Below are 24,551 nucleotides of genomic sequence, written 5' to 3' on the forward strand. Positions count from 1 at the left end.
CCTGGCCACCCCTCCCCCATAGCATCTCAGCACACTCTCAGAGTCTCTGAGCACAGGCACAGCACAGTCCTGCTAGTGCCTCACTGCTGCCCCCACAGCCTATAGAGGAAGCTCAGTAACACCACCCAGCCCCTCCCCCAAAAAAAGCAGATTCCATTTGTGTTTTTTTTTCTTTTTTTCTTTGCTAGTTTGTCTCTGATTCTTCTCTGATAAAATGAGCAAAAAATTGAAAAGGACTTTAACGATTGACAGCTTTAATACAGACAGAGAACAGACTCTAAACCCTGAGGAGACTAAAAACAGACTGCCTCCAGGTGAATCCCCACAGGAGGAGATCATCTGTTCCTCAGCACAAATGAATCTCATAGAAGAAATTAAAAAGGCTCTCACAAGAGAGCTAGAAGAAAAATGGGAAAAAGAGAGGGAGGCTAACACTGCTGGGTCAAAGGGTATGCACAGTTTAATAACTTTTTGAGCATAGTTCCAAATTGCTCTCCTGAATGGCTGAATGTGTTCACAATTCCACCAACAATGTATCAGTGTCCCTGTTTTCCCACATCCCTCCAACATTCTGCATTATCTTTCCCTGTCATTCTAGTCAGTCTGACAGGTGTGTAGTGGTATCTCAGAATTGTCTTAATTTGCATTTCTCTGGTTAATAATGACTTGGAGCACCTTTTCATATGGCTAGAAATAGTTTCAATTTCTTTGTCTGAGAATTGTCTGTTCATATCCTTTGACCATTTATCAATTGGAGAATGGCTTGACTTCTTATAAATTAGAGTCAGTTCTCTATATATTTTGGAAATGAGGCCTTTATCAGAACCTTTGACTGTAAAAATGTTTTCCCAGTTTATTGCTTCCCTTCTAAAAAAAAGGAGTGTTTATTATGATCTCATAGTTATTTTGACAAAACTCTATTAGTCTTTGCCCGGCTTCATTCTGTATTTCAAGGCTAAACTTGTCCATTATTCCAATTGTTTTTTAATTTCCTAAAACATTTCAAAACCCTATAATGAATGTAATATCTTTTTGTTGTTATTTCAAGAAGATATAGATCTTCATAGATCTGATTATCTTTGGTCTCTTTGTCATCAATAGTTGGAGAACAGATAAACTGGATGGTTTGTCTTGGATTTAAACAGATAATATTTTGTGATTTTGGAGATTATATCTCAGTATTGCTTTTTTCACTCTTTTGTTCATGATGAGGGCCACTATTTTCTTCTAAGTGGTTCTTCTCCATCAAAATGTATGAAGTGATCATCTGAATTAAATTCACCTATCCATTTAAGTTTTCTGACATGTTTAATTTTTCTATCTCCTATTTAACCAGCTTTCCTTGGTTCATAGATCTTGTATTCCAGGTTCTTTTGAAATATTGTTTGACTTTGACTGAGTCTCTCATGTCAAATTAAAGATTAGCAGAAAATTAAATAATTTTCATTTAATTTGATATATTGATAATTTTCTTAAAGGAAATTTCTAAAACAATTTTTTTATACTTACTAAAAGTCGATTAGACAATAGAAGAGTCTTAAATAGGATTAAAATTAATTCATTTGATAATCATTCTGGTTTGCAGAGTTTTTATTTAAACCCATAACATTTTAAAGTTTTACATTATACCCTGTGACATATTTTAAGTGTTCTGAAATTTCTCTAGAATGAACATGAGGTGATAAATTATTTTGCTCTATTCTAACCTTTTAACATCTTTATATTTCAAATCAGAAAGTGTTGTTATTTATGTGCATATGTGTGTACATGTATTTTTTATAAAATATAAATGCATAGTAAAATAATATGCATCTTTCTATAATACAATTTTGATTACAGATATTTTACCACTGATAATAATATTATATTTAAGTTCACACAATTAAGAAGAAAAAAAAACACAAGAGGCAATTCCTACCATTCAAATTTGTGTTGTGTTTTTTCAAGATGGTGGTATAGCAAATCATTTCTAATGGAGCAGTAATGAACTGAACTAGCTATGCCCAGAAAAAGAACTCTGGGAGATGACTAAAAACCATTACATTGAATTCCCAATCCCTATATTTATGCACACCTGCATTTTTGATTTCCTTCACAAGCTAATTGTACAATATTTCAGAGTCTGATTCTTTTTGTACAGCAAAATAATGTTTTGGTCATGTATACTTATTGTGTATCTAATTTATATTTTAATATATTTAATATCTACTGGTCATCCTGCCATCTAGGGGAGGGGGTGAGGGGGTAAGAGGTGAAAAATTGGAACAAGAGGTTTGGCAATTGCTAATGCTGTAAAGTTACCCATGCATATATCCTGTAAATAAAAGGCTATTAAATTAAAAAAAAAAAGATGGTGGTATAGGCCAGTGAGCTATGAACTTTCAGCAGTTCCTATGGTTTTCAAGGAAAGACACAATATTATAATTGTCTTTATGGAATATCCAGATTCTGTTGCTTTGTTTTGGTTCAAGACAACACAACTGTAGAGTTTTCCATGGGTTCCTCCAAACAATGGTTAATTCTAACTCTGGTCTACTAGTTAAAAGTCCTACTAACCTGTGTTCTGAATTCAAAATTCACTCCAAGTCATTTGGAAAATAATGAATCCCTGCGTGGAAGCTAGGGATTAAGATTCCGTTCTCTTCTCTGGGTCTGAGTAAGAGCAATACGTTCTTATACTTTGTCTTGTGTCTGGGTCCATAATCCCAGTCTATACCTCCTTCCACAATTCCTTCCCTAGTTACTTGCCTCAGGCTCAAATTAAAAAACAAACAAACAAAACTTAAGCTAGAAGGACAAAACTATTGTGGTTTCTTAGACTTCTTCATCACTCCTAAATTAGGAGGTCATTGTATGTAGAGGGCTTATACTCTGGAGAAGTATACTTGAAACAAGGATACTTACAACAAGGTGTTAAGTCAGTGAAATTGATGAAATAGTGGTTCTCTAGTTCACATATATCTAGTATGATTTAATGATATAATCACTCTAGTTTAATATAATGATATAATCACTCTAGTTGGCATATACTCAGTATGCTGTAATGAGTAATTGTAATAGGGTATTTAAAGGCTGAGAGAATTGGGGACACAGTGAATCAGAGTGAACAGACGGTGAAGGAGAAAAACTGTGAAGGAGACAATAAAGACTTTAGACTCTAATCCTGACCATCCTCATGATGATTATTTTGATGAGACCAAGGCCCATTCAGCGAACCTCCAGAAAGCTAGCTTGGACATTACAATTGTTGCTCTTTGATGCAGACTTACCACCTACGGGAAGTCAGAGAGAGAAGAGTTGAGATTTAGGCTTTCTTTATTTCATCCTCAGAAAATCTCCTAAATAAGATAGTATCCAAGTTTGATTTTTTTCAATTGTTCAAATATTCCTAATGAGCAGATTTGTAATTAGGCTGTGGTGACTAAGCATCATAAAAAGTCACCAAGATATGGAAGATGCAAAAATATAAAACTCCCAAACACATTCATTCATAGAAAAACCTTATTTTATATTATGCTTACATGTTATTATTTATTTTCCTTTGGGTTTTAATGATTTTTTTCCTTTTTTTCCTTATATTATTTTCACATGATATGTTACAAAATAGATTTGAGGGTATTTTCCATGCTGCTTGTCCTGTAAGATTTTTGCGCTACTTGCATCAAATCACTAAATGTCCAGTTAGATTCAACTTTAGGGATAGTAACAAGACTTTTTGTACTGCATGAATAACTTTGCTTGGGAGAGTAATAGATTAGAAATATTGAAATATGATATTAAAATTAAAATATTCAAATAATGAAAGTAAAGAAAACTACTAATCATACCCATTAATTTAGAAGTTCATCATAGTAATAAGCTGAACATTTTCAAAGAGGTTTATACATATCTGTTCCTTGACCTGTAGGTATCTGAAAAAGATGAAAGAATTTTCAGTAAAAATCAGTGAGCTGTTGGGCTCAAGTTATCTGAATAATATATGAAAAATTCTATTTCATAGGGACTGCATTTGAAATAGGCTAAAAGCTCATAGACAAACTTCATTCTTAATCTTTTCAGTGTTATCAGAAGTTAACTGATTTTGAGTGTGCAATAAATTTAATAAATAAAAATTATTGATAAATATAGTGCTGTGATAAGGAAAAACGTTCCATCTCATGCTAACTTGAGTAATGGAGTAATGGACTTTAGTTAGGTTCAAAGGCAAATCAATGCCACAAATCACAGAGTAATAAAATTATGACCCATAAAGTTCCTTTTGACTTTTAGCCAAAGCATGGATTACTTGGCAGGATTCCTGTAGACATGTAAATGACAACCTCAGGAATTAGACATAAAAATGTTCATAAGTATGATTTTTATTCATGTTTCCAACAACATAGGTAAGGTTATTAAACATAAAGTTTCAGTTGTAGTATCCTGAAATATATTTATACAAAGTTCATCTATCCTAAACATAAATTTCTACCTTTTCTGGGAGAAAGTTAAACAAGCCAGTTAACTGAATCATAACATAATATGGTGTGCTTACTTAGGGGAAAAATAGTGCTTACATTCAAATTCTATACTTGAATGATTGTGAGAAAATATTTTTACCACCTTGAACTTTTGTTTCCAAATGTTCCTTATATGGCTTCTAGAATCAAATGAGCTGGGGTATATTAAGCTGGTCCCAAATAAATGCCAGTTATTTTTGTTGCTTTCTTCATCACTGTTATAGTTTGTTGATACTATAAAACCATTGGCATTTTATCATTGTTTTCCATTCTTTAACATCTCTCATCAAATCTATTCATCCTTTTATCCATCTATCTATTTTTTGAGACATTTGTTAACTCATCCCTATGTATAACATTCCATTGTAAATTGAAAATAAAAACAAAAATGATCAGTCCCTATTCATGAGGAATCTACATCCTACATATATAATTCTATACAGATAATTTGAATTTAAATTATGGACTAATTTAAAAAAGAGAAAACTAGCCTAGACATATTTGAAAAGGAAGAGAACACATTCAGCAATGAAAATCAGGAAAGATACATGGAGAAGGAAACAAATGGCAATGATGAAAAAATGGAGATAGAAACACACTGCAGGAATAAGGGATGTAGTGACAAGTACATAAATTCAGAAAACACTATGTAAAGTTGTAAGAATTGTCAGTAGTTGGATAGAGCTCCAGCCCTGGAGTCAGGAGGATCTGAGTTCAAATCTGGCCTCAAATCTTTAACATGTCCTAGCTGTATGACTCTGGGCAAGTCACTTAACCTCAATTGCCTTGTCCCCAAAAATAATTAATTAAAAAAGAACTATAAGTAGTACAGCTGGCCTTGAGCATAAAACATATAAACCGAAAGAAGAAAAAATAAGGTTAAATTTCAACTTAGTAAGATTAAGTTTTGTACTAAAAGTAACCAGAAGTCACTGAATGTTTTGGAGGAAGAGCATTTCATGAGCAGATCTTTGTTCAGCAAGATGAGTGAAGAATGAATTAAGTGTAACAAGTTGAAATTGGAGGCTAAGAGATCAATAAAATTGAAAAGTGATTTTGAACTAGAGCAATGATTGTAGGAATAGAAAGAGTGAGATATAAATTAGAAATGTTTATACAAAGATTTGAAATGATTTGGAAACTTAATTTTTAGCTGTATGAAAGCCAGTTAATTTGAATTTGGATGAATGAAAACAGTCCAATGCCATTTATAGAAACGGTAATTTTTGAAAGGAGAGAGAAGGTTAGGGAAGAAATTATTGTGTTCAGTTTTATATGTAATGGATTTGGAGTTCCAGCAAGAAATCCAGGCACATCCAAAAGGCAGGGGGAGATACAGAACTGGTATTAAAGAAGAAATTGGTAATGGTTATATAGACCAGAGCTTCAACTACTTAGACAAAATCATAGATCCCAAGAAGGAAGATGAGATGACTAAAGAAAAGACAGTAAATAAAAGGATGACCTCTGGAAGTACCTTAAGTTAGATATTTGTTCCTTCTTTAAGAGGAGGAGGATGGTCCAGTAAGGGAAACACAAAGAGTGATCAGACAGGTAAGAGAATATTCAGGAAAGAACTTGAATAAGTGAGTCAGTGAGTCAGAAGGCAATAAGCATTTACTAACATGTATAATGTGCTAGGCACTGGTAATAACAAATAAAGGCATAAAATATTATATTTTTTCAAGGACATCACAATCTAATCAGAATTAGAAAATTTTCCTATATACCTATATACAAACAAGATATATCAATTGTGAAAGACTTAGTTCTCCTCAGTGTTCAGTGATCCAAGGCAATCCCAATAAACTTTGGATAGAAAACGCCATCTGCATCCAGAAAAAGAATTATGGGGTTTGAATGTAAATCAACACATGCTATGTCCACTTTTTGTTTGTTTTTCTCTCCTGTGGTTTTTCCTTTTTATCCTGATTTATCTCTCCCAATGTGATTCATAAAGAAATGTGTACTAGACATAAAATTAAATTGAAAAGAACAGGAAAAAATGTTAGTATAGGAAAAGCACTAGCATTAAAAGTGGTTGGGGAGAACTCAGGAAAGGCTTCTTATAGGAGTTATGATTTGAACTTGGACTTGAAGAAAGTCAGAGAAAGCAGAACATGGAGATGGAGAGAGAATATTTCTGACACAAAGGAAGAAATGCACAGTTAGAAGATGGAGCATCTTTGATAAGAAACAGATCTCATGTAAATACAAAACTGTGGGTGTGTTTTCTTCTTTAAAATATAAATATATGATGGTTCTCTCTAGGAGAAGGTTTCTCGGGCAGCGGGCAGGTTTTCTGGAGGCAGCCTTAGTATCAGTTCAGATCACTAATTACCCCAAATGCAGCCAGATGCTAAAAGTTCAGATCTTTTATTGTCTCCAATATAGCCCAGTTAGTTTTTCTTAGAGGCCTATCTTTCTCCTTGGTTCTAAGAACTCTTGCAGCTTTGCTTTCTCCTTTGCTCCTGCCTCTACTTTCTTCAGCCTCCAGACAGCACCAAGGTAAAAGTTGTAATGAATCTCTTTTGCCTTGGAGAGAGGGCTTGTGGGCTTCCTCCCAGAGTGCTCCTCTCCGATCCCTGAAAATGTTCCAAAGTCCTTCCTTGAAGCTCTAAGAACTTCCTCTATATATATGATCTTCCAAAGATTAACTCCTCTAAGAGAATGGAATTATGGGTTTCTCCCAGAGTGCTCTCTGGCCCTAAGAGCTTCAAGGGAGGTGTGAATTCAGATATTTCATACTAAACCCTGAAATCTCCCAAACATGTGAACTCCAATGAGTACTTAAATCCTTCTTGCTTATAAGAGCTCTCTAAAGGTGTGAACACAAGCATTGTTTCTATCAGTCGTAATTAGTACCTTGTTTCAAGTTCTGGCCCATAACATCTCCTGCTAGGATCAGATCAATCATACTGAACCATGCTAAATTAGATAATTATTATCTCTATCAACTCTAATGACTTAACAGTTTGTAAAGATTCCCACACAAAACAAACAAAAAAAGAAAAATACCAGTAAAAAGAACATCTAAGCACATATAAAAATATTCAACATTCTTGGTTCAATCATGGCAAAATAATAAAAATGACATATGCTAAATGACTACTACTGAAATTTCTTTAAAGATTTAGCACTATTCCAATGAATTTGCCAACAGGTGATCTTATAAAATTAGACAAAATCATAATGAAATTATTATGGAAGAATAAAAACTGAAGTCTATGAAAGGAGTTACTTGCCAAAGAATTGAAGTACCATTCCTTTTAAAAAATGTATATTGTATTAAAAAAATTAATTACCAAAAAACCCAAATAGAAAAGAAAAATAGAAAAGTAGATCAATAGAATTGATTATTGAAGCAAGATCCCAGAAACAAACATAAATAAGGGTCTTGTTTAAACCTGATAATAAATTATATGAAAATATATGAAAATAAGATATTCTAAGAAAGTAACTGGTTGATAAATAGGTTTGAATCACTTTTAGCCACATATCATAATAAATTTAAACTGAATGGAAGGTCTAAATAAAAAATAGTTATATAACAAAATGATAAAAATGATAAAATAACAATATAGACACTAATACATTGTTGATGTAGTTTTGTACTGATTCAACAGTTTTAGAGAGCAATTTGGAACTATGCCCAAAGGACTATCAAAATGTGCATACCTTTTGTTTTATCAGTATTTCTACTGGCTGGTATCTTAGAGAGATCATAAAGGAGGAAAAGGGACACATGTGCAAAAATGTTTGTGGCAACCCTTTTTGTAGTGGCAAGAAAATGGAAATTGAGTGAATGTCCATCAATTGGACAATGGCTGAATAAGTTATGGCATATGAATGTTATGGAATATATCCTATATCCATTATATTGTATATATATAATGTATATTTTATATACATTCTACAAGAAATGATCAGCAGCATGATTTCAGAGATACCTGGTGAGTCTTATATGAACTGATGGTAAGTGAATTGAGTTAGAACCAGGAGATCATTATATATGGCAATAACAACCTTATACTGTGATCAGTTCTTCTGCTATAGCTCTTTTCAGCAATGAGATGTTTTTTGTTGTTGTTGTTGTTTTTATATATATTTTTTATTATAATAACTGTTTAATGACAGAAACCATGCCAGGGTAATTTTTAACAACATTATCCCTTGCACTCACTTCTATTCCGATTTTTCCCCTCTCTCCCTCACCCCCTCCCCTAGATGGCAAGCAGTACTATATATGTTGAATATGTCACAGTATATCCTCGATACAATATATGTGCAGAACCAAACAGTTTTCTTGTTGCACAGGGAGAATTGAATTCAGAAGATAAAAAAAACCCGGGAAGAAAAACAAAAATGCAAACAGTTTACATTCATTTCCCAGTGTTCTTTCTTTGAGTATAGCTGCTTCTGTCCACCACTAATCAATTAAAACTGAGTAAGGTCTCTTTGTCAAAGAAATCTACTTCCATCAGAATATATCTTTATACAATATTGTTGTTGACGTATTTAATGATCTCCTGGTTCTGTTCATTTCACTCAGCATCAGTTCATGTAAGTCTCTCCAAGCCTCTCTGTATTCACCCTGCTAGTCATTTCTTACAGAACAATAATATTCCATAACATTCATATACCACAATTTACCCAACCATTCTCCAATTGATGGGTATCCATTCATTTTCCAGTTTCTAGCCACTACAAACAAGGCTGCCACAAACATTTTGGCACACACAGGTCCCTTTCCCTTCTTTAGTATCTCCTTGGGGTATAAGCCCAGTAGTAGTACTGCTGGGTCAAAATATACAGTTTGATAACTTTTTGACCATAATTCCAGATTGCTCTCCAGAATGGTTGGATTTGTTCACAACTCCACCAACAATGCATCAGCGTCCCAGTTTTCCTGCATCCCCTCCTACAATCATCATTATTTTTTCCTGTCATCTTAGCCAATCTGATCAGGTGTGTAGTGGTATCTCAGAATTGTCTTAATTTGCATTTCTCTGATTAATAATGATTTGAAACACTCTTTCATATGAGTGGTAATAGTTTCAATTTCATCATCTGAAAATTGTCTGTTCATATCCTTAGACCATTTATCAATTGGAGAATGGCTTGGTTTTTATAAATTATGGTTAGTACTCTATATATTTTGGAAATCAGAACCTTTAACTGTGAAGATGTTTTCCTAGTTTGTTGCTTTCCTTTTAATCTTGTTTGCATTAGTTTTGTTTATACAAAAGCTTTTTAATTTGATGAATCAAAATTTTCTATTTTGTGTTCAATAATGGTCTCTAGTTCATCTTTGGTCACAAATTTCTTCCTGCTCCACAGGTCTGAGAGATAAACTATCCTATGTTCCTCTAATTTATTTATAATCTCGTTCTTTATGCCTAAATCATGGACCGATTTTGATCTTATCTTGGTATATGGTGTTAAGTGTGGGTCCATGCCTAATTTCTGCCATACTAATTTCTAGTTATCCCAGCAGTTTTTGTCAAATAATGAATTCTTATCTAAAAAGTTAGGATCTTTGGGTTTGTCAAACACTAGATTGCTATAGTTGACTATTCTGTCTTGTGATCCTAACTTGTTCCACTGATCAACTTATCTATTTCTTAGCCAATACCAAATGGTTTTGGTGACTGGTGCTTTATAAAATAGTTTTAGATCAGGTACAGGTAGGCCACATTCATTTGTTGTTTTTTTTTTTTTTTTCATTAATTCCTTTGAGATTCTCGATGTTTTATTATTCCATATGAATTTTGTTGTTATTTTTTTCTAGATCATTAAAATATTTTCTTGGAAGTCTGATTGGTATAGCACTAAATAAATAGAATAGTTTAGGGAATTCTGTCATCTTTATTATATTCGCTTGGCCTATCCAAGAGCACTTAATATTTTTCCAATTATTTAAGTCTGACTTTATTTGTGTGGAAAGATTTTTGTAATGTTGCTCATATAATTCCTGACTTTCCTTTGGTAGATAGATTCCCGAATATTTTATGCTGTCGACAGTTATTTTGAATGGAATTTCTCTTTGTATCTCTTGCTGCTGGATTTTGTTGGTGGTGTATAAAAATGGTGAGGATTTATGGGGATTTATTTTATAACCTGCAACTTTGCTAAAGTTATGAATTATTTCTAATAGGTTTTTAGTAGAATCTCTGGAGTTCTCTAAGTATACCATCATATCATCTGCAAAGAGTGATAGTTTGGTTTCCTCATTACCTACTCTGATTCCATTAATCTCTTTCTCGACTCTTATTGCCGAGGCTAGTGTTTCTAGTGCAATATTGAAAAATAATGGTGATAGTGGGCAACCTTGCTTCACTCCAAATCTTACTGGGAAAGGTTCCAGTTTTTCCCCACTGCATATGATGCTTACTGATGGTTTTAAATATATGCTCCTGACTATTTTAAGAAATAGTCAATTCATTCCTATACTCTCCAGTGTTTTTATTAGGAATGGATGTTGGATTTTATCAAATGCTTTTTCTGCATCTATTGAGATGATCATATGGTTTTTGTTAGTTTAGTTATTGATAGTCAATTATGCTAATAGTTTTCCCAATGTTGATCCAGCCCTGCATTCCTGGTATAAATCCTACTTGGTCATAATGTATTATCCTGGGGATGATTTTCTGTAATCTTTTTGCTAATATTTTATTTAAGATTTTAGCATCAATATTCATTAGGAAGACTGGTCTATAATTTTCTTTCTCTGTTTTCAGCCAACCTGGTTTGGGTATCAGTACCATGGCTGTGTTGTAAAAGGAGTTTTGTAGGACTCCTTCAATCCCTATTTTTTCAAATAGTTTATATAGCATTGGAGTTAATTGTTCTTTAAATGTTTGGTAGAATTCACATGTAAATCCATCTGGTCCTGGGGATTTTTTCCCAGGGAGTTGGTTAATAGCTTGTTCTATTTCTTTTTTCTAAGATGGGACTTTTTGGGATATTTACTTCTTCCACTGTTAATCTGGGCAAGCTATAATTTTGAAGGTATTCTTCCATTTCATTTAAGTTGTCAAATTTGTTGGCATAAAGTTGGGCAAAGTAATTCCTAATTATTGCTCTAATTTCCTCTTCATTAGTGGCGAGTTCTCCCTTTTCATTTTTAAGACTAACAATATGATTTTCCTCTTTCCTTTTTTTAATCAGATTTACTAAGGGTTTGTCTATTTTGTTGGCTTTTTCATAGAACCAACTCTTAGTTTTATTAATTCCATAGATTTTTTTACTTTCAATTTTATTGATCTCTCCTTTTATTTTTAGAATTTCAAGTTTAGTGTTTGACTGGGCTTTTTTAATTTGTTCCTTTTCTAGCATTTTTAGCTGCAAGCCCAATTCATTGACCTTCTCTTTCTCTATTTCATGCAAGTAGGCCTCTAGAGATATGAAATTTCCCCTTATTACCACTTTGGCTGCATCCCACACAGTTTGGTATGACATCTCATTATTGTCATTTTCTTGGTTGAAGTTATTAATTATGTCTGTGATTTGCTGTTTCACCCAATCATTCCTTAGGATGAGATTATTTAGTTTCCAATTATTTTTTGGTCTACTTTACCCTGGCTTTTTGTTGAATGTGATTTTTATTGCATCGAAAAGGATGCATTTAGTATTTCTGCCTTACTGCATCTGAATTTGAGGTTTTTAATGTCCTAATATATGATCTATTTTTGTATAGATTCCATGAACTGCTGAAAACAAAGTGTACTCCTTTCTGTCTCCATTTCATTTTCTCCAGAGATCTATCATATCTAACTTTTCTAGTATTCTATTTACCTCTTTGACTTCTTTCTTATTTATTTTGCGGTTTGATTTACCTAATTCTGAGAGTGCAAGGTTGAGATCTCCCACTATTATAGTTTTACTGTCTATTTCTTCTTGCAGCTCTCTTAATTTCTCTTTTAAGAATTTAGATGCTACACCACTTGGTGCATATATGTTTAATATTGATATTGCTTCATTATCTATGCTACCCTTTAGCAAGATATAGTGCCCTTCCTTATCTCTTTTAATTAGATCAATTTTTGTTTTTGCTTGATCTGAGATCAGGATGGCTACTCCTGTTTTTTTGACTTCACCTGAAGCATCACAGATTTTGTTCCAACCTTTTACCTTTACTCTGCATGTATCTCCCTGCTTCAGTTGTGTTTCCTGTAAACGACATATTGTAGGATTCTGGCTTTTAATCCATTCTGCTAACTGTTTCCTCTTTATGCGGGAGTTTACCCCATTCACATTTATGGTTAAAATTACCAATTCTGTATTACTTGCCATCTTGTTAACCCCTGTTTATTCTTTTCTCCCTTCTTTTCCCCTTACCCCCCTTCCTAATATTAAAGTTGTGAACATCACTTGCTTCTCGCAGGCCTGCCTTTTTAGTATTCCTTCCCCCTGCCTTAGAGTTCCTCTCCCTATCTTACTCCTTTCCCTCACAGTTTCTGTATTCCCTTCTGCTTAGCTTATTCCTTCCCTTTTCACTTTTCCCTTCTCACTTTTCAATGACATGGGAGAAGTTTCACCATAAATTGAATATGTCTAATTTTTTTCTCTTAAAGCCAATTCTGATGGCAGTAAGATACCCACTATATTCATCCCCCTTCATTCTTTCTCTCAGATATAATAGGTTTCCTTTGCCTCTTTGGGAGATGTAGTACCCCCACTTTACCCTTTTTCTGATACAATGTCCTTTCCACCTCTAATTTCTAGAACAAGGTATATATGTATTCTTTATACATCTTTACAGCAGAAATATAGTTCCCAAGATTTCTTTTTGCCTTTTTAGGTTTCTCTTGACTTCTATATTTGTAGATCAAACTTCTTGTCAAGTTCTGTTTTTTTCATCAAAAATAGGTGAAATTCACTTATTTCATTGAATGACTATCTTCTTCCCTGGAAAAAGATGCTCATTCTGGCTGGGTAAGTTATTTTTGGTTGCATACTGAGTTCCTTAGCCTTTTGGAATATCATATTCCAGGCCCTTCCATCTTTTAATGTGGATGCTGTGAGATCCTGGGTGATCTTTATTGTGGCTCCTCTATATTTGAATTGGGGTTTTCTAGCTACTTGGAGTATTTTTTTCCTTCATTTGAGGGTTCTGGCATTTGGCCACTATATTTTTTGGTGTTTTGATTTTAGGATCCCTTTCAGTAGGTGATCGATGAATTCTTTCAATGTGTATTTTACCCTCTGTTTCTATGACTTCTGGGCAGTTCTCTTTGATAATTTCCTGGAAAATAGTGTCCAGGCTCTTTTTTTCATCATATTTTTCTGGGACTCCAATAATTCTCAGATTGTCTCTCCTAGACCTGTTTTCCAGGTCTGTTGTTTTCCCAAGAAGGTATTTCACATTGTTTTCCATTGTTTGATTTTTTTGGTTTTGCTTGACTGATTCTTCTTTTCTCCTCAAGTCATTCAATTCCATTTGCTTGATTCTGATTTTCAATGAAGTATTTTCTTCATTCACTTTTTAAATATCTTTTTCTAATTGTCTAATTGAGTTGTTTTGTTCTATGGAATTTTTTTCCATTTCACCATTTTTGTTTTTTAGAGAGCTATTTTCTGTTTCCAGTTCACTAATCCTATTTTTCAAGGATTTGATTTCTTTATCCATTCTGTCTTTAAATGAGTGGGATGACTTCTCCAGACTCTCTTGCCAAGCCTCCCTCTCCTTTTCCAATCTTTCTTTTAGCTCTCTTGTGAGAGCCTTTTTAATTTCTTCTATGAGATTCATCTGTGCTGAGGAACAGATGATCTCCTCCTGTGGGGATTCACAGTCTGTTTTTAGTCTCCTCAGGGTTTAGAGTCTGCTCTCTATCCATATAGAAGCTGTCGATTGTTAAGGTCCTTTTCAATTTTTTGCTCATTTTGTCAGAGAAGAATCAAACACAAACTAGCAAAGAAAAAAAGAAAAAACCCAAAAGGAATCTGATTTCTTTTTTGGGCTGGGTGGTGTTACTCTACAGATTGTGGGGGGTAGCAGCGAGGCACTAGCAGGACAGTGATGGCTGTGCTGTGCCTGTGTTCTGAGAGTCTGAGAGCATGCTGAGGCACTGTGGGGGAGGGGTGGCCAGGTCCCAAGAGACTCCAGCTGTTTGGGGTTGTATTCTTCACTTCTGGTGTTTTTAGCTTCTCTGCTGGTCTACTGACTTACTGCCAGGGCAAAGTATCCGATCCTGTAGCAAAGCTCTCCCCCAGAGATGGCTGAGATCACACCCCACCCCATTCTGGTCTGCTCAGCTGTGAACAGCCTGCTGTACTCTTGCTGCTGCTGCCTGCCCTCAGCCTGTGCCCGATCTAAAACCTTCTCGGTCTCAAGCAAAAACAGACATTTCCTGGTGAATTTCAAGGATGTCTTCTCTTGGTAACTATTTGTGGGTTTTTTTCAGTCAAGCATTAATTCAGAGGCTTGTCATGAAATGAATTCTGAGAGAAAACTCAGAGCTTATGCAGCTGTGTGCCTTCTCTCTGCCATCTTGGCCCGGAAGTCCCCAGTTAGCTTTCTTAAAGGCCTTTCAGAGTCTTGGTTTCAGTGCAGAAACTGCAGGAGGACAGCCTTGCCACCAAGGTGGTATGAGATGGGATGAATAAATCTGACCCCAAGAGCTTGTACTTAAGCCTCCAGTCTGCTTGTCTTCCCTAGCTCTGAATCTGTCTGCGGCTCCCAGCTTATATAGGCTCTGAGTATAAACCAATCATTATATCACTAGGAAACTATTATTTGTTGTAAGATTAAATCAATCATACTGAATTTAGAGAATTATTATGCACCATGCAAAACTAGACAATCATTGTCTCATCAAGACAATAAAGAAATAGCACCTTGTAATAATCCTTGTTTCATGTTCAGAGTTCTAGCCCATAACAAAATGTAGTGAGGTAATAAAGATGCAAGAGTTGGGGAAGAACAGTGTTTCTCCTGGGACAACCAAAGAAGATACAAAGAAAGATACAAGGCTGGAGGTTTGTTTCATGTGAGTTGTAAATATTTTCAGGCTTCTAAATAAGTGGTGAGCCCTGGGGCTAGCTGGGTTGGAAGGAAGTCTCTGTCCCAACCGCCAAATATTTTACCTCCTGTACAATGTGGAGAGTTAAGCAGGGGAAGATTGAGGGAATTTCCGCTGATAAAGGATACCAGGCCCAGCTGTGCTGCTGAGTGAGAACAAGAAGCTCACTTGGGTGAAAAGGAATCAGCACCTACCCAGATGTTGCTGGCTATGGATGAATACTAAAGGTAGAACTCTTGGTTTAAGTTTCATGCCAACCTTTTCCTACATCCCAAGACTAGAAGAGATTAGAATTACAAGCTGATATAAATTTAAAAAATGAGCAGGTAAAGGAGAAAGAATCCAATTATAAAAAATCACTATGGGAATAGAGAAGAATGGGATTCATTTTCAGACAATAGTACAGAAGCAACAAAAGCCTCTCCAATGCCAAAGAGTAATATCAACTGGTTGTCTTCCCAAAAATAATTCATAGAACTCAATAAAGACTTTAAAAATAAAACAACAGAGATTGAACTAAAATATTTAAAAAGAACATTCTAAAAAAAAAACAACAACAGTAAAATATGAAAAGAAAGTCAAACAAACAGAAAAGGAAATCCAGAATTTTATAGAAGAAAATGAATCTTTGAACTTAGAATTAGGTCAGGAGAAGCCAGTGAAGTTATAAGAGATCAAGAACTAATACAAAATATGAAGAATGAAAAAAAAATAGAAGAGAATGTGATACATCTCATAAGAAAATCAACTGATCAGGAGTACAGATCAAGAAGATAAAATATAAAAAATGCACTACCTGAAAGCTACTGTAAAAAAAATCTTGATACAATGGTATAAGAAATAAAGAAATTTATCCTGAAGTGTTAGAAGACAAGAAAATATAAAAAGAAAAAAAAGTGATCCACTGATCACCTGAATGAAATCCTCCAAGGAAAACCAAGAGGAGTATCATAGCCAAACTCTGTTATGCTGAGATCAAAGAGAAAATATTATGAGTAACAAGAAAAATATAAATTCACTTATGGAGGAAATACATTTAGAATCACATAATACTAAGCAGCATCTACTACAAAAGGTCACAGTAATTGGAGTAAATATATATTGAAGAGCAAAAGAACTAAGCTTGTAGCCCAAAATAGCATACCCAGCAAAGTTAGGCATAATTCTTAAAAGAAACAAAATGAAAATTTAATGAATTGCCAGACTTTTAGAATTTTGTTGCAAAAGCCCTGACCTTGATGTGGATATGCAATCCATAAAATAAAAAAAGGTTGGAGGAGTGGATCATGTGTAAAACTATTCTGTCTGTACTGAGCTCTCTGCTGATACCCAAATATGTATTGAACTCCCAGAGGACTCACAGGGAAAGAAAATTAAAGAAGCTGAATCAATTAGACTGCATGTAAGATTACCCATCTCCTGACTTCCACTTTTAGGTGCTTGTGTAATTGTCCAGTGTCAATTAATTCTGATTCTTCAACTCTCAGATTTCTGGATCTCTGCTAGGTGGTACATTATATGTAGCACTTGACTTGGAGTTTGGAAGACCTGAATTAAAATCTTTTCTTAAACCATTAATAGCTGTGTGACTCTGGGCAAGTCACTAGAAGTCATGTAAAACTCAGATTTTTTTTTAATTTATAAAATGAGGAAAATAGTAACACCTAACTCAGAGCTATTGTGAGTTTCAATATAAGTAATGTATTTCAAATATTTTAAACCTTTAAAAGATTACATTAATGTTAGCTATTATTGTTGTTAATAGTTTACAACCCACAGCCCACACTATTATGAGGACAATGATAGAAACAACTAAAAGTCAAACACAGTATGACACACTTTTCTCACAAAGCCAATCCCTGGAAAGTTCACTTAGGAAATAAATCTTCCACCTTTCATTATAACTGCTTACCCTTATTATTGTGATTCAGGGGATGTTCTGGGTGACCTTGCATGTTCATGACATCTCCTGGTTATCAAAGAAGATCATGTTTCCATCCATTTACTTTCACTAATAGGACATCCAATTATGCAATATAATTGTTGAGCCATATTGATTTAACAGCTGCTGACCTTGTCCTCCCTGGCAAATATTGTAGTATCATAATGCACTCATTTACATCATACCATGGCATCTGATTTCTCCCAGGAATTGATATGAAAATTTAGAAGAAAGTGGTAGATAATAACATCAAACAAGCTTCATATGACCATCCATTTCTCCTTAAATGCTTGTCCTTAAATGTTTGTCATATGCAGAAATGTAAGATGGACAAAATTCCAATTAAATAATATGCAAGGCTCTTCTAATTCTTTCCAATTCTACAAATATCCTAAACTTGATTCTCATTGTACCATGGGCCAATTTACAGATGACAATAGTCAGTTAACAGCTTGATAAAAATGGTTCATTTTTTGATATATGTTATATTTTCTACCATCCCTGAAATAACTCATTTGTTCTCATAGGTGGACTTTCAGTTTCATGGAATTTCTGGCCTCAATTTAGATTAAGGAATCCCACTTTACGTAATATTTCTGGATATCACTGTTTCCTGAACTTTTTTATTTGAAAATTGTTTATTTTTTTAAGTAATAGTAATAATTTGAACCACTCATATAAGATGCTCCTTAGTTAGCTCCCTTTTTTTCCCACCATGATTTTTTTTTTCATTCTGTGGGACATAGAAGGATAATTTGCCTTCCAAGGATACTAGTTAATTTAATATCTACAAATATATGTATATTTTCTAAACATAGTTAAAAGAAAAAACTCATAAAATGATGGTTCTGTTTTGCATTATGTATGAAGCTTGTTTCCTAAGGATCCTCCACTACTGTACAGCTCTGAGGTGATTTTCAATGTTTATCTTTTATTGAAATGATCACTGTGAGAGTTTATGAATTCTCTGCTATGGCCCCTAAACACATATCTATACTGAATACAGGATATCTACCAATCCTTTCTAAATAATACCATCTGAACAAACTGCAAAATGCTAGGAAAATAGATTTATAATAAAAGTCATAATAAATGACAATGATATATTAAACTTATGTTACATGTTGCTATCCACTTTCTTTTACTCTCTTCCCCTTTATCCATTTCTATCCCCATGTTAACACAAATAATAATAAATTCTTAGTTTGTTGATTCTTCCATGAATCCCCATGATAAATATCATCACATCATATTTGGAACCTTCTGGGTTTCAGCAAGGAGTCCTAGTTCCAGAAGACCTATGTTTTCAAACAGTATGCATAGACCATCAGAGCTCCACATAAAAATAGTCAATTCTAGGGATTTCAAAAGATAAAACATTCTAAACTTGGACAACTATTACTAATATTTGCTGAAAAATAAGCATAGACAATACACTATAGGAGGAAAGGCAAGAAAGCTACTTATGGTCCTGAGAGCAGTATTGGCTCAGAGATAAAGTCTTTCTAAGCCATTCTCTTCATTTTGCTTTTAGTAATAGTACTTTGAACTTGAACAACTTATGGAATTGGCTTATCCTTTAGAATGAAAACCACCAATAGTTAGGAGGCCTTTGGTAGATTTTATGATTATATTTTACTCTACCAAACTGTTGCAAGGTAGCCCTTTATTCAGAAGATCATGAGGCCTATCAGAGTCAGCACCCTTATAGATCACATTCTTTAGTATCTAGGTCATTATTTGTGAAGATCGTGTATTTTTAAATCAGCAGGAGTCAGGAATTCAGGTTAGGGGAAAATCGTCAGTCTTTATTCTCAGTGAAGAGGGATCGGAGGTGGAAGAGAATCGGCGATAGCAATGTGTGCAGCTGAGTCAAGAAGCTAGCTCGACCAGCTGCCACACAACCAGCAGCTCGGAGTCTCGAACCCAGGCCCAATCTCTCCCAGCTTCTCTTCCTGTCTCTCTCTCTGCCTCCACCCACCAAAATCGTCATTTCCTATACAACACATCAGGACTTGCACAGAGAGTGGGCAGGGACCATTCTTTATCCAATCATGTATATTAATAGAGTATAGCCCAATTACTATTTAGCCTCACGTACTTGGGACCTCAGTGCCTCAACTCAAACCTCAGCCCATTACAATTATTAGAATTTAAAAAGGACATGTAAACTCCCATTCTTTTTTATTTATTTATTAAATAAAATAAGACTTGATTTTATTAAGACAGTGATGAGGAAATTTAATAATGAGTAAGAGAATAGATATTTTTAAAATACCTTTTTCTATATTTTATTTTCTAATCAATATTTTCTCCATTCTGAAAGATCCCTAATTGTGTGTCAGTCACCTACATGACTGATGTCAAAATGAACTAGTGGTTGTGATGAAATACATTCTATTCAAACCATATTTTTAAAGTTACTATTGAGTACAGAGCACTATGTTAGATGCTAGAAATTACAATCTTTTAGTAAAGAAAAGGCCCAGCCTCTATGAAGCTTACAGTTTATTTGATAGAAATGGCATAAAGAAATATAAATATACATATAAATGTTATATATACATGTTATATGCATACATACAAATAAATAATATAAACCAATTCTATAGTCATCTGAATAGAAATGACAGTTGAAACCAGAGGATTCAATAAAATTGTCAAGGGAGAAAGTGTAGAAAAAATGAGAAGTTAAAGACAGAACCATGGATGTGAAAGTTCAAGACAGAGCATAAAAACCAGAACAAGATCAAGGAATACTTAAAGTAGGAAGAGAAGCAGCAAAATTAAGTTTTCTTTTTTTGATTACTCATTCCTGGGTTCCTTCACCTAATTCTCATATGCTAGAGATTCAAGGCCTTTCAAAATTCTAATTTCCTACCTCTGGATGTTTCCCAGATTATCAATACTCTCCACAAAACCAGAGAAGAGCATAAAGGAATAACATTTTGTCTTTTGTTTTTCTTTTGGCAGTTATTCTTCCCTTGATACAGCCAAAGATCTCATTAGCTTTTGTGTATGCCTAATTATACAGTTGTAGTCTGGCAAGAATAAAGATCTAAACTCAAAACCAGCAAAACATATGTTCAGCTCCTGCCTTTGACACACCCTGAATGAGTGATTCGGAGCAAGTCATTTCACTTCTCAGTGATCTAGTTACATTATAAACTATAAGTTAGATAGGCAAGGCTAACTTATAGTGGTAGATGGGATTTGCTCACCCTGGAAAAATGAAAAAAACAACAATGGAATCCTTACTGTTGTCACAATTTGTCTCATATCAAGCTTACAGGCTAAGATTATTTTCAGACAAACATTTGGGGAACTCTGCCTCCCCTATTTTGTGCTTGTAGATAATTAACAGATCTGAAGAGATACAATAAAAGTTCAAGTTTATGTAGCTTGATAGTGTCAGAATGAGGCATTCTAAATTTCTTGAATGTTTGCATCCTATAGTAAGCACTTAATCTCTTTTTCTCTCTTTCCCCTCCTTCCCTTCCTTCCTTCAGCCCTCTGTTTCTGTCTCTCTGTGTCTGTTTTCCTCCCTCCCTTTTCCCTCCTCCCTCCCTTCTCCTTCTTGCTTCCCTCTTTCTTCTTCTTGGTTTCCTTCCTCCTCCTCCTCTTTCCTTTTCCCCCTTCTCCCTCCCCTTCCCTTTCTTTTTCCCCTTCCCCTTTCTTTTTCCATTCCCCTTTCTCCTCTTGTTCTTGTTCTTCTTATTCTTGTTCTTCTTCTTGTTCTTGTTCTTCTTCTTCTTCTTTTCCCTTTCTCCTTCTCCTCCTCCTTCTCCTTCTCTTCCTCTCTCTTTCTTCCTCTCTCTCTCTTTCTTACACCATCACTCTCTGTCTCTTCTTCTTGGTTCTATCAATCCCTCTCTTTATCTTTGTCCCTTCTCCCTTTTTTTCTGCCCCCTCCCTCAATTTTTCTCTTCCTTCTCTTTCTCTAACTCCCAAACGACTTAAAACTCTAAAAAATATTTTTTTAAATACAGTAATTCCCTTTTATCAGCCACATCACCTCTATTAATTTTATATTTTGAAAAAATAACTCAAATTAAAATGAATGCTTTTAATATAGAAAGACTATGCAATGAAGAAACAAGCACACATTGCTTCTATTTTTGCACAGTTAGAGCATGGAAATCTTTTTTTTTCCCCATAGAGATCATTTTTTCAGAACAGATAAGGACCTGAGGAGCAAGGTAACAGGACTGACTACCTAAAAGGTTAGACATACTTAAATTATAGAAAGCTCATGGTCCAAATAGCATATATTCATGAATACTGAAATTGGAGAGAAAGTATATCAGAACATCTCTAAAGGAAGAGTTGTTTCTTATTTTTTAATGTTTTTTTTGTTTCTTATTATATGTTTTTTTATGTTTTTAATGTTTCTTATTATAATGTTTCTTATAATTTTTTTAATGTTTCTTATTATAATTCCTTTAGCTTACTTTGGAATAGGCACTATTTCTATGAAAATTCTTTTTAGATACTAAAATTCTCCAAATGAAGTATATATAAAACAATATATCTATCCATGGTTATTAAGAATAGTAGATGAAGGGGAAATGCATCAATTTTATACTGTCTAAGGATTGACATCTGAACATCATTTCTAAAGTTACATTTTGTTTCATTTTGTTTTTTAATATTATTTTCCCAATTATGTCAAGACAATTTTAGCATTTATTTAAAAAAAATAATTATTCAAGGGAGTAGATGATATAGATTTTATATATTTCCTTACAAATCACGTTGGGAGAAAAATCAGAAGAAAAGGTGAAACTATGAATGAAAAATAAAAGAAAAGAGAAAGAAAACAAGTGAACATAGAATGTTTTATTTGCACTATGTCTCTGTACTTCTCTCTTCAGATGCAGATTTTTTATTTACCTTGGATCACTGAATTATCAAGAAAACCCAAGTGTATCATAGATGATCATGCTACAATCTTTCTGTAGCTCAATGTATTTCTGGTTCTGCTTGTTTCACACAGCATCAGTTCATGTAAATCTTTCCAGGCCTCTCTAAAATCAACTTGTTCATCATTTTTATAGAACGATAATATTATATTACTTTATATACCATAGCTTATTCAGAGATTAACCAATTCATGGTCATCTACTCATTTTCCAGTTCTTTGTCACCACAGAAAAAGAGTGCTTACAGATACAGTTCCATTCTTTATGATTTTCTTGGGATAGAGATAGAGATATCTGAGTACTCTGACGAAGGAAGTAACAAGTGTGAAATACTGACTGACAAAGACCAGTTTTTTTTTTCTCCCAAAAACATTACTTATTGGACACAAAGGAATCTAGAAAAAAAAAGACTAAATAAAAATTGCAAGTTCATTATACCATATTTCCTGCACTATATTTCTATTGCATTATGCTTTTGAAGCCAGGAAAAATTAACAGGATTTGAATTATCCTTCATTTTTCATGACAGGGATATTGATGAAGACCTTACATTGATGAAAAATTTATTTTAGAAATAGAAGTGGTGTTTCTTATTTTGTTTTATTATAGCTTTTTATTTACAAGATATATGCATGGGTACTTTTTCAGCACTGACAATTGCAAGACCTTTTGTCCCAACGTTTCCTCTCCTTCTCCCCACCCCTTCCCCCAGATGGCAGATTGAGCAATACATGTTAAATATATTAAAGTATAAGTTAAATACAATATATGTATACATGTCCATACAGTTATTTTTTCAATTGGAATTGATTTGGTTCATCTCATTGTTGAAGAGGGCCATGTCCATCAGAATTGATCATCATATTTGTTATAATCCTCTCCTGGTCCTGCTCATTTCACTGAGCATCAGTTCATGTAAGTCTCTCCAGGCCTTTCTGAAATCATCCTGCTGGTCATTTCTTACCATTGATCTTATCTTGGTATAATTTTTTTTGTTTGCTTTCCCTAATGGAAAGAGAACAATGTGACAAAATAGAATGATATAAACCAAATCTCAAACATCCAAATAATTGAATCCTACTGAAATTAAGATTGGAAATATGGGGCTGGAAGATGATTTCAAAAGAGCTTGGAGAGACTTGCATGAACTGATGCTAAGTGAAATGAGTACAACACAGCAACAGCGAGCTTATACAATGATCAAAGCTGAGGGCCATGACTCTTTTCACATTTTCACAATGTTTTGCAAGGATGAATGTTGAAAATTATTGATGTATATGTTTTGAAAATAAAAAGCTTTAATAAAAAAAGAAAATGCTGGCTGGGATAAACCTCACAGAGTAATGACAGAGTAGGATAGAAGAGAAAAGTAGAATTATTTCTAGTAAATATATCATGAAAAAAATCTGTTTTCTAGAAAACAAAAATGCTAAAAGGTTTAACTATCCAACAACTATAACACAATTTTATTTTTGCTTTTCAGAAAAATATAATATCTTTTTATTTGACATCTAGAAAAGAAAAGTTAATCAAGAAATCATAGGTAACAAAGACCCCAACTTTTGACAAAAATTGCTGGGAAAATTGGAAACTAGTATGGCGGAAACTAGGCATTGGCCCACACTTAACACCATACACCAAGATAAGATCAAAATGGGTTCATGACATAGGCATAAAGAATGAGATTATAAATAAATTAGAAGAACATAGGATAGTTTACCTCCCAGATTTGTGGAAGAGGAAGGAATTTATGACCAAAGAGGAACTAGAGATCATTATTGATCATAAAATAGAAAATTTTGATTATATCAAATTGAAAAGTTTTTGTACAAACAAAACTAATGCAAACAATATTAGAAGGGAAGCAACAAACTGGGAAAACATTTTCAGTTAAAGGTTCTGTTAAAAACCTCATTTCCAAAATATATAGAGAATTGATTCTAATTTCTAAGAAATCAAACCATTTTCCAATTGATAAATGGTTAAAGGATATGAACTGACAATTCTCAGATGAAGAAATTAAAACTATTTCTATCCATATGAAAATATGCTCCAAGTCATTATTAATCAGAGAAATGCAAATTAAGACAATGCTGAGATACCACTATAACCTGTCAAATTGGCTAGGATGACAGGGAAGGATAATGCAGAATGTTGGAGAGGATGT

This window comes from Sarcophilus harrisii, chromosome 5 (genome assembly GCF_902635505.1).
Source record: "Sarcophilus harrisii chromosome 5, mSarHar1.11, whole genome shotgun sequence".
NCBI lineage: Eukaryota > Metazoa > Chordata > Mammalia > Dasyuromorphia > Dasyuridae > Sarcophilus > Sarcophilus harrisii.